The sequence below is a fragment of the Argopecten irradians genome, chromosome 12 (genome assembly GCF_041381155.1).
Source record: "Argopecten irradians isolate NY chromosome 12, Ai_NY, whole genome shotgun sequence".
Taxonomy (NCBI): Eukaryota; Metazoa; Mollusca; class Bivalvia; order Pectinida; family Pectinidae; genus Argopecten; species Argopecten irradians.
The window spans coordinates 13587499-13600305 of record NC_091145.1 but is presented as its reverse complement, the minus strand read 5'-3'; the positions used below and the strand labels follow the sequence as shown (position 1 = coordinate 13600305).

Genomic DNA, 12807 nt, shown 5'->3' with positions numbered 1-12807 from the left:
GTGTACTATCTGTATCAGGTATATAATATCTGATGTACTTCAAAACCTTGATCTTACCTACTTTGTACAAAACAAAATATCTACATAAAAAAAGTCTCGATTCAACAACAAATCATCTATGTACTGCCCTACTCAACAACAAATCACTCCATTCAGCAACAAGCATCTAATGTACTTCAACATCAAATCATCTTATGTAAAATTCCATTCAACTACAAAACATCTGATGTCAAATTCCATTCAACTACAAAACATCTGATGTCAAATTCCATTCAACTACAAAACATCTGATGCCAAATTCCATTCAACTACAAAACATCTGATGTCAAATTCCATTCAACTACAAAACATCTGATGCCAAATTCCATTCAACTACAAAACATCTGATGTCAAATTCCATTCAACTACAAAACATCTGATGTCAAATTCCATTCAACTACAAAACATCTGATGTCAAATTCCATTCAACTACAAAACATCTGATGTCAAATTCCATTCAACTACAAAACATCTGATGTCAAATTCCATTTCTCAACTACAAAACATCTGATGTCAAATTCCATTCAACTACAAAACATCTGATGCCAAATTCCATTCAACTACAAAACATCTGATGTCAAATTCCATTCAACTACAAAACATCTGATGTCAAATTCCATTCAACTATTTAAAAGTGATTTGCTTCTACACTCATTAATGATACAAGTGATGTAGCTATCCATCTGCATAACAAAATACAGCCAAACATAAAAATAAAACAAATAATTGTACTTCTCCATTCAACAACAAAACCAAATGATGTACTTCTCCATTCAACAACAAAACAAACAATGTACTTCTCCACTCAATACAAAACAAGTGAGTACTTCTCCATTCAACAACAAAACCAAATGATGTACTTCTCCATTCAACAACAAAACAAACAATGTACTTCTCCACTCAATTACAAAACAAGTGATGTACTTCTCCATTCAACAACAAAACCAAATGATGTACTTCTCTATTCAACAACAAGACATGTGATTGTACTTCTCCACTCAACTACAAAACAAGTGATGTACTTCTCCATTCAACAACAAAACCAAATGATGTACTTCTCCATTCAACAACAAAACAAACAATGTACTTCTCCATTCAACAACAAAACAAATGATGTACTTCTCCACTCAACTACAAAACAAATGATGTATTTCTCATTCAACAACAAAACAAATGATGTACTTCTCTATTCAACAACAAGACATGTGATTGTACTTCTCCACTCAACTACAAAACAAGTGATGTACTTCTCCATTCAACAACAAAACAAACAATGTACTTCTCTATTCAACAACAAGACATGTGATTGTACTTCTCCACTCAACTACAAAACAAATGATGTACTTCTCCATTCAACAACAAAACAAACAATGTACTTCTCTATTCAACAACAAGACATGTGATTGTACTTCTCCACTCAACTACAAAACAAATTATGTACTTCTCCATTCAACTACAAAACAAATTTTGTACTTCTCCATTCAACTACAAAACAAATGATATACCACTCCATTTGACTATATCTAACAAGGTATTTAAGCTGCACAACAAATCATTGCTGAACACTATGAATAAAACATCTGATATAATTTTTTTAACACAGCTGCATTATCACTCAACATTTACAATTACATATGATGAATTAATTTAGTTTCTTTGTCCCTATAGTCCAAGTAAAATGGAATCGTATTAGCATTGTTATACACCAAGAGTTTTCTGAAACAAAATAAGAAAACCAAGAAAAACTTAAAGAAAAAAACTTACCTGTATACAGATAACATTGATACTTTATCCAAAGTGTTGATGGTCAGTCAACTGGACTCACAGATAACCAGTGTGATAAATATCCCATTTTGTGTATTAGTTAATCCTGGTGGGAGCAGTAGAGATTCACATGATTGTACCAACTATTAGGTAGTAATACTTGTGTGATAGAGATGAGACTTGATCCCTCCAATTAACTACTGATCTGAGTGTAAACACTGGTAGCCCTCAGCTTCTGTCACCTGTATATATATACATCAGTAAGTATATATCCCCATGAGGGACCTGTTACACACACAGCTGTAGTGTATGAATGGAAGAGTTCTCCTCACCAGAGCTTATATATCTGACAACTTACTACTCCCCAGGTGTCTATGTATACACACTCAAAATGTCTATATCTCACAATCACACCTTATATCTTCAGTTTTTAAATCTCAATGATACAAATTTCTTCCAAATGGAGATATAGATCAATTTAAAGGAGTTCTGCAGAGTGCCACTGTTCTACATCCCAGTACCAGCAACTTTGCCCACTATCTATATTTCTCAATGATTTTCAATGTGATAGAGGCTGCATACACATGCCTGTATCACAGAGCTAAACTGCTCTTTAAATCATCAACTTTTCACAAAATTTACCATGATTGACTGTTTTCTAAGACGTCACTGTGCTGTAAACCTGCCCAGAGTATGACCACACGATACCAAGGAATCTCTCCCAGATCGGTGCTTTAAGTTGAACAAAAAATCACTTCTGTAAAATTCAACACCAGGATCTGGCATTTGATGGAGACAACAGGCGATTACCAAGTATAATGTTTAGACATGAATGTAACTACATCCATCCACTATCGTAGTCTCTGATGTACTGAACTGTTCAGAAAACAACCTGATCCTTGTAAGAAACCAAAACCGAGGATCCTTCTAGGTTGAAGGATCTGGTGTTATAGATGAGTTTTCTTCCCCAGAATACATTGCCCTCTGTTGCTGATGTTATAAATCCAAGAGGCTCATGCATCTACTGTATATAAAACTTTCAGACTGAGGATAAGTTTCTATAGCCCACTTCCTTCACAAAGTCTCTGTACCTGATAAAGAGTCTGATAGTGTTTTACAGTATAGACTGGGCCCTATCGCCCCAGGTTACAATGTAGATGATGGTTATCTGGGAGGGAGAAGGTTAGGCCAACAATATATCTTACTAATAGTCAGGTTTACAAGTATTTATAGCCAATAAACTATTTTCAATTTTCACTTTTAATTTTTCAGTGGTAGCTGGATAGATAAGGAGTTTCAACATAAATCAATACTACAAGCACAAATTGCAGTGTGAGATCAAAGCCCAATTGGACAGAGTCCCTCGTTAAGATATAAAGTATCATACAAGTAAGTTGGTGATTTTCCTCCAGGTACTCCAGCTTTCCTCAATCTCTTTAACCTTAAATGTCTTTAAATTAGACTATCTGTACATGTTAAACAATATAATCGCAAAGCAAATATTTTCATAAACACATTCTTCAGTATGTAATTTAACGTCTATATTGTTTATAAAAACTTTGACTTATTAAAGCGTTTATAATTAGACTCAACTACATACATGTAGGTCCTCAGTCACAATAATTTTCATTTAAATCAAGTTTTCTGGATATCTATATTATGTTTATAGTTGTTGGAGAGGGACACAACTGAAAATGGAAGGATTTTCAGGAACATTTTCACGAAAGAGCTATCAGAAAAGAAAGGGAATTTATTTCAGGACAAGTACAGTGATAATGAAAAAAGTGAAAAAATAACCTTTGATGGGTGGTGGAACCAGAAAAAGTCATCGTGAAAATAAGGAAAATTAAAAGATTTGGAAAATTTAATTACCTTATAAGAAAACTATAGGGTAGGTATAAAAACAATGGAATAACAAACTTCAGAGGGGCACCTGTACAAGGGTAGAAAAACAGTACCATTAACACTAAATCTGAGAATACAATATATTTCAAATGAAAACAATGGAAAAGAAACGTTGGAAAGGCAACTCTAATAGAAATTCAGATTATAGAGAAATCAAAGAGGAAAATAAATCTGAGGAGAAAAGAGGCTTGCCATATCAGGACAAGGAACAGAAGTGTGCTTGTTTGTGTACAATACTTGGTATAACTTTATTTGTCCGCCAGAAGGATCACTGTTATCTACACCAGCCAGTTGTAAACATTTTAGTTTTCATGCAGATCAAGGGAGAAATAACAGTTGGCAAGATTTCAATGGAAAACGTTGCAGAAGAGAGGGATTAACACAGAAATTTTATCGAGTGAGATGTGTCGAATTTCAGGACTTTTTCAGATGATGATACAATGTACACTACACACATCACTCTCTGGTTTAACGTTCAAGTCAGGATTTTTTTTGGTGAAGTTTAAAAATAGGTGCTGTCTGTTTGTTAGGTGATGTTTCCGCGTCTAATTACGTTATCACCGAGGTGGGTGTGGAAGATGCTTAGTTACACCATTACCCAATAAAAATGGCCAGTTTTATTTGTGTGGGAATTTATGTGTTTTTGGATGATAACTTTTTATCTGGTGGTGTAGTAGATTTGGACCTATCCTTCACAGATAAGATAGATGCTCTCTGCAGTTTTAATAACTCTCCTGCTATAACACGCTAATGTCATACTCATTACAATGAAAGAGATTCTTATTTCATTGATTTCAATTTGTCATGACAAAGGGCTAATCTAATTTTGAAATATCATATTTTGATTAATTTTAAGGCTATTCTTTAACTTCTCACTGCTTGCTACATGTATGATCAGATTATAAACTCTTAATTATGTAAAGAGCACCCATTGTTTCCTTCATTCATCACCACCATATTTTGTCTGTCATGAAAGTATCAGCAGAGCCTGCATAATCCCTTCATCCCAGGGAATTTATGATGGACTGTTCCAGTGTTTGTTCTAGAAGAGCTCAAGTATGTTTTTAAGGGTGAATGAGTAAAATCTCTGCATCTCATATATTAGCTTGGTACTTGAGTCTCTAGAATGTTAAAATTATCACTGAAATTTGCCTTGATAATTTCCTTCTAAGACATGTCTAATTCTGTGGTTGAGAGTGATTTCCAGATTTGATCAGAACCTAAGGTCCAAACTAGGGGGAGATAATCTAATAATATAATTCAGCATTGAAAATCTTATCAACGACTTAGTATCTGGTGATCTGTCTGGCCATTACTATGTGATGCATCAACCAAACTTCTTCATATTAATAGACCAATAATATAACTTATTTATAGAGGTTTATACACAATTATACTTAAATTTATAAATATGAACCATAACTGATAAGTTTCTTGTATGACCTTGATATTGATTTGACTGTAGGTACAGAAACTAGGGTCAAGGTCATCTTACACTACCAAGGTCAAATTAAATATAGCTACATATAAATATATTGATACATGTTCCTTTTGTACCCCTTAATCCTTTGCATCTTTACTAAGCATAGTTACTGACTGCATGTAAAGAGAGAGATTTCATGTGCAGAAATTCCATGCACTGACATCCATCATCAATTTTGACTAGAAGAAGTACTGATCCAGATTAGCGTCTACACTTCCTAGTACAGATAATATGATAGATAACTCCTTAACAAAGAGATCTATTTATACACCTACTCTTGTTTTGTCTTGTGATATACATCTAAGTAATTATGAATGACCTCTGACTTCATGACCTCTGACCCCTGAAGTCTCCCATGTCACACCAACATCAATGATATTCTATATCTCAACTTTCTAAGATTTGATTTGGTTTGTTATTTTATCCAAATACCCATGGTCATCAAAGAATGTGGTCAGGATTTTGTGATAGAATATTTATATAAAGAGAAAAATGACCACTTTTAAACTTGTCTGATGACAGCTGTACCCTCTCACCCCTCCTTAAGTTTTCAATGTGACTGAACCTGCTGATGGAGGTACCTAGACTGGCCACCAGACCCTAAGTTGCTGATAAGACTTTCTCAGCAGAGTTCTTTACTAAATTATCTCCCCCTAGTTTAAAACTTAGAATCAGGCATGTAGTAGAGACAAAAATAATCAAGCCAAATTTTAGTGATTTATTTAATATTCTAGAGACTGGTGGCCAGTCTAGGAGGTAGCATGTTGGATGTAGCATCTAGCTGTGTAGTACAGCTACAGCTACAATATAACTTTTTTGTACATCATTATAGTCACACAATACCCTATTTCATCAATTTGTTTCATAACAAGGTGTAAATCAACTTTCACGTGAAATTGAATGCATAATATTTAATTTAATGACATCGTTAAATGTCATTAAATTAAATAAAAATTATAGAACGTATTGAAAGTTGAAAGCAAATGAGATTCTTCCAGTTATTTGATTTCAGTAGTCCAAGCTTGATTGCAGGGCGTTGGACTGTGAAACAACATTTGGGCAAGCATTACGAAGATAATCTAAAATGAATATCAGTTTGATAAAATTTTCCAACATTTCTATTTAAATTATGAAGCAACTGATAACATTACTACCGATTCTTATTTTTTCTGCTGGCATTGACTTATTTTTTATGATAAAAAGCCCTCTGTATCATCAGAATTAGCTTCTGATAGCTATTTTGGGATCTTTCGATTCATCTCCAGTTAAAATTAGATAAATTAGTTCTGATAAATCAATTTACACCTTAAAAAACTAAGTCAAATTGATAATGTAACTCACAGAAATTCCTTGTATGACTGTCGGTAGGGTAGTGCTGGGCACTCTCAGGGTATGTAATGTGGAGTAGACTGAGATGAAAAGGCTGCTTAAGCTATTACGAGATAATAACAACATTTTTAAACTGAAAACACCATGACTTGATAGAAGAATTAGCTAGTAACACAGTTAGAATCATTGCGTGTTCGGAAGATTTCTTTACACAATCAAAGCTTATGGACTCCATGAGATCAGACATCTTGACAATGGCAGTGTGAACTAGCCTTGGCCTGTACACTGCGGCTCAATGGTTAAGGTGCCTCGCATTCTGTAAATTAAAAACTCTACCCCTTTGGGGAGAAAAGGTTGCTTTGGGTTACGATGGCAGGTAGCATTTTCTCTATCTATTGGAACCTAGCTCTAACATAGAATCAAAGCATGGTCCTTTGCTGACTAAATAACTGGATGAAAACAAGATTAAAGCAGAACTAGAAAACTGACATCAACCAGAAAGAGTCCAACACTTGCAAAGTTTTTTATTTTTAAGAGCCAGCTGACTAACATTATGAATTTCATGACTGAACTGCCGAGTTCATTCTTTATTAAAGAATGAGTGAAGCTTCCAGGTTTGTAACATCACAATTGTGTATTCTTATTCAACCCTTGACTTTAAAGCTATGGTAATCATGAATGATCTGGTTGCTTTGTTTACAGTAGCCAAGTGTAGTACCAGTGTTAAATTGCCGATTGCCCTCCACATCTGGGTTTTAAGTTCAAATCCCACATCAGACATTTAATTTGCCAGGTACTGACCATAAATGGGGGGTTTCTCTTTGGATACTACAGGTTTCTTCCACCCCTAAACCTGGCACGTCTATAAACTACCCGTTAATAGGACATAAAACATAAACAAACAAACAATACAGATTAATATTAGGTATAATTTGATCTGGCGGAATGTTTGACCTTGGTAGGAATATACTATAGCCCTGATGGATAAGTGATTCAGCAGGTGTGATGATGGGTGATAGACAGGTCAGACCAGCCCAGGCCTACCGGTGGGAGCTGAATGATCTACTCTGTGGCACCAAAATGTTTGGTTACGTTTTTAGCCTGTTCTAGTCATGGCTGATTGCACTCCAGGGTGGGGCCAGTTCCCAGTAGATAATGTTGTCTAGCACATTGCCGTGTTATCGGTTTCAAATACAGATATCTACACATAAATACTGGATATAATGTGTATGTCAGGATCATAGCGATATTATACAGGATATATCTACAATAGCATGTCTGTATCCTTCGTAGTGGTGTATAATAAATGAAATTTACCAATTACCTATATCTACCTTATCCCAGTAGAACCATATCATATCCTTCAGAGACATAAGAGAGCAATTATATCATGTGGCGGATATCATAGATCAGGTAATAGCAAAATACTAACTAATCTTTGATTCCTCTAAATTCTAAAACCGTCAGAAAGTATGTTGCCACAGTTACTTTTTGCCAGAATTGGCAAGCTTATTATTATTCTTTCATCAATGATGTTCTTGTCCTAGTTAAACCTTATTGCAATTTAACAATTTGGTTATGTATATATACAAATATTGGAAAAATGGTGGCCGGTATGAAAAACCTCTCTGAAGTAAAGTCTGAAACATATGTCTTAATTCGGAGTCAATTAAATCTGACACAAAGCCTTTGGAGTAGAGTCTGAAAATGTTTTCTTCAGAGACAACTCTGAAACAACGTCTTTCAGGCGTCATTTTTGCTTGCGAGTCTTTAGACTCAAGTCTGAAATGATTGCATTGGACCAAGTTTTTGGATCAGAAAGAATATGTCTTTGAGTCAAGGTCTCAACCCTAAATCCTAATTAATTCTTTGGAGTCAAGTCTGAAATAATGCATGTCTTTTGGAAATTTCTTGGAACTGAAACAATGTCTTTCTTAAGAAGTCTTTCTTGAGAAGTCAAGTCTGACAATGTGTCTTTGAAGACAATTCTGAAACAATGTCCTTGGTATCAAATCTAAAACAAAGTCTTTGGAATGCAATGTCCATATGGGAGCTGACATTCTGAAGCAATATCTTCAAGAAAATCTCAAAAATTCTTCAATGCTGTCGAGATGTTCTTTCAGGTTTTTTTACAAAGATGTCTTAGGAATCAAGCCTGAAGGAATTTTAGTCCAAAACAACGTCTTTGAAGTCAAGACTGAAACATCATTTTATCCATGATGTGCACTTTTACTTTAACAATTGATGACTAAAACTATTTTTCTGTGATTAAATGTTGTAAAAGCATTTTTTTAATGCATGTCTGAAACAATACCTCTTTGTTCCTCCCTTTAGAATGTGTCCTTGTTACATGACACACATATTTAATTCACATCAAAGGTTCACATTAAATTGACATCACTTTAATGTGTAAAATCAAGATCAATTCTTCAGATATTGTAAGATAACGTTTACTCTTACAAATTAAAATTAAACTTGATACAGCACAATTTATTTCTTGGCAATCAATTCATGACTGCTCATAAATCAATATACTCTTAAGTTTCATATAAATGAAATTGTTAATTGCAAATACCATAAAGCAGATTTCCATACGTTATCAAATACCACATGTACATGACTTTATTACTAAATTATGATTGAATAATGATATCACATGCAGTTCTAGAAAAAAAAAATCATATGACTAAATCATCACTAAATTTGTTTTCTTGTTCTATGCAAATTCTGTGTTAACATTTTTTGGGAGAATCATCATCAAGTTTAGAAACAATCTTCATGATTAATTAACATGTCGTTAAGGTATTTAGAGATTTATTCAGTATTAATAAAAATTATGAAAACTACAAACCGTTACAATAACTCCCAGGACTTATTAATTATTTATAAAGTCAGTATGTGATATATTTGTAGGTATTGGAATTTCAGTTTGTATATATCACATACAAGTTGTAAAGTATCAAATGTCAAATGATATATGAAAAGAAAAATATTTTAAAATGCAAAACAATGAAAAGTGAAATTTTCAGGTTGAGCTTCAAATCAGATCACCAAAAATGTTTCATATCCACAGATAATTGCAATTCAAAATTTTCCTGAAACGCTTTGAATTCTGTGCAAATTTAATGATTCATTTTCAGCTGTTATGGATTTTTTACCTTGAAATTTTACATGAAGAGCACGAGTTATGAAATAAAGGAGTGGAGTATTTCAAATTAATGACCAGTGAATATTGTCACATGATCATCTGTTGTCTCAATAAATATTTTCGCTGTCGAGGCAAAAAAACACATGAGGACGTAGGAGTTAGAGAAATTATGATTTATATTGAAGTTATTAATGGGGCATTAAGGATTCAATATGCGAACGACAATCTCACGTCGGATGTTTTCTTACTTTGCCTTTCAACACCTTTGCTATTATATGACTTGAAGACATCATTATTTTCAGAAACAAGAAATGTGTTAAAATTCAATTTGTTTCAGTTGGATTGCGTTTACACACAAATGTAATATTTACACATCCAAAAATCAGTCATTATAGTTCCAAATAAACAAAAACATATTAATCAATGTTGTAAACATCTGAATCATTACATTTATACAGGTCTTGAAGCATTATTTTAACACTGTGACAACATCCTTGTATCATCTTTATAAAACAAGTGATGGAAAACTGCTAACCAACAAATGCTTATCAACTTAATTGTGTTGTACAGTAAATTGAGAAATGGACCAGTCTGAGCTGACATGATTTTATCCTTGCATTTTCTTTGCATATTTAACCCACTATGGTCTGTACTTCAACTAACATACTAAAAAATGATTTCTATATATGGCTATAGATGATAGCCACCAACTGCTACATTAAACCCAAACCAAATATGACAAACACTGCAATAGTATAAGCTGATTATTGTAACATGACAAACAGTCATTGCTTCAGTTATTTCAAAATCTGTGAAATTTTAGAGGCTTCGAAAATTTCTTATCAATATTTCATTTCAAAAAGCACTTAAACATTCTGAGATTGATTGAGAAAACAGAGATGAGATGAGGCAGACACAGACATTGTCAGAGGAGGAGGAGGAGGAGGGAAAGGAAGGTGACTAGCTGACAGGAAGGGTGGTAGGCACATTTGTTGTACATCAGATGTGGGTGAGGCCCTGTCAGATGTGGCTCCCCATTATATGGCATCCCCGATAACCACTGTTGCTATGGAATCAAATGGCCGCCTTGTTTTGGCTGCTATGGTGTAAAGCTGCACCTATGATATAATGCTGATTAAATTAGAATCTTATCTGAATGCACCTGATAACAAAGAATATATACAGCATTTGCTGCACTGGTACAGACACCATCAATATAAAGTGCATCATAAAGGGGCATAACTCTAGTAATGAAATTATACCAGCAGGAATAACGATACATTATAGGTAAATGAAACTGAGGTGCAATCATAATAAACTCAAAAAGTTGAATCATTATTACTTATTATCATTAATGAAGATGAACTTCCTACATCCTTAATAATGATATTTGTAGTTTTTTTTAAAGATGCTCCACTGCTGATAAAGCATAAACAATACTCATTATTTCAACTACAATTGGTGATTAATTGTGTATATATATGTCTAATTAACACAAAAAACATTGTAAAATAATTCAGTTTGCTTTTGGTACATGACCAATCAGTACTACATTCCACTTTTAAAATAGATCGGAAATCTCCAAATTGTTATAATCTATCCCGATCTATACAAGTATTGTTGATGTTGGTCATGTGATGCAACTTGGTTTTCCGATATAACCCGAAAGTTTGAAACATGGCGTTGACTGGTGGTTCTTTCAAAACGTGTGATATTATATTGATGCTTTTATGGATCTGAACCATCCTATATAAGCATCCCTATTCACACATTGTATGTTTTATGACAGTTCGTGATGGTGAAAATTACAACAAATACAACTATAAGTCATTCTAAAGAATAGAAGCCATACATTTAGATTTGTGAGTGATTATCTCCTGCTTCAGCTTATTTCTTCAGCACAAACAAATAAATCTTAAGTTTTCTCTAGTGTTTCTCTTAAACATATAACTTTGATACTAAATATTGTTGTGAGCAACGAGTACTAGCCCTCCACCTTTCAGTTGTGAGTTTAAAACCCACATGGGATATATGCCAGTTAATAATTGGTGGATTGGTGGTTTTTTCTTGGGAACTCCTATCTTTTGTTCTACCTGAACCTTAACCAGGCACATCGTTTCATGACACTGGTTGATATTAGATCTTAAAAACAAAATACACACAAACCCATACATTTAAAAAAAATTGATTTAAACAAAAGTTAGAAAACATAACATTTTGATTCTTTTTTTGTTTCTGGATCTATGGGTTCAGAGACCATAATCTGGATCTAAATGACAGACAGTTAATTAGGATAAAGACAACACTACAGATTGATGCATTAAAACCAACTATATATTTCTAAACAAAACAGTAATTTTTATCTGTCTAGAATTTCTTATGCTTGCACTTCATCGTAATTGATATGAAAAACCTGTCCTAGTTTTTCTCTCATCAATTTTCATGTTGGTTTTTGCAGAAACTACTTTCTTCTTTTTTTACTTTTGATTTCAGCAATATCTGAAATAAAGGCCATAATTTTTTAATGTTTAATCATTTTGACAGATGCCCTCGGTAGATGTATTGTAGGTGCTGTGACATTACAGCCATTTACGCTACTTTAACTGATGGATTACACAATTATCTATCCAAATTCAGCTTTTTATGATTAATAAAATTTACATTGCAGATTCTCTTCACATTGTTATACATGTATTATGTTTTAATTTTTGGAATGGAGATTACATTTAAAATATTACTAGATATGTATGCAATATGCAAATCCCGATTGAAATTTTTAAGTCTAAGATAGATTAATTGTGTCATAAACAAAATTCAGCCAGCAAACTCATGATAAAAGCCCTGTAAGTGAACATGCAGTGTAAATAGATTAATGATATTGATTCATTATAATCACAGGAGCTTGAATCGTGATTTTAATATCATAAGATACAAAGTAATATGTTGATCAGTTATTGAGTATGATTTAAATTTTGGAAGATTTGATATGCCAACTTTTATTAAAGATGCTCCACCGCTGACAAATGGTATTTTTTCACTATCAAAAACAGGATCAGACGATTTTGTATTTTTTTCAGTTACAAAAGTTACTTACTTTACACCATTACCACCATTGGAAAGTTTGAGCTTTTAATTTTAC

At 33.3% G+C, this 12807-nt stretch overlaps 1 protein-coding gene across 3 annotated transcripts in view; it reads right to left on the bottom strand.

Moving 5' to 3' along the window:
* The window catches only part of LOC138336989 (N-fatty-acyl-amino acid synthase/hydrolase PM20D1.2-like), a 101410-nt gene that overhangs the window by 27452 nt on the left and 61151 nt on the right, over positions 1-12807 (bottom strand). Inside the window, exon 1 of one of the 3 annotated variants that reach the window (XM_069286648.1) lies at positions 1804-2783. The exons of the other annotated variants lie outside the window; for them this stretch is intronic. The gene's annotated coding sequence lies outside the window, so the exon portion shown is untranslated. Of the gene's footprint in view, positions 1-1803; positions 2784-12807 lie in introns of those variants that run through there. 3 annotated transcript variants of the gene reach the window in all.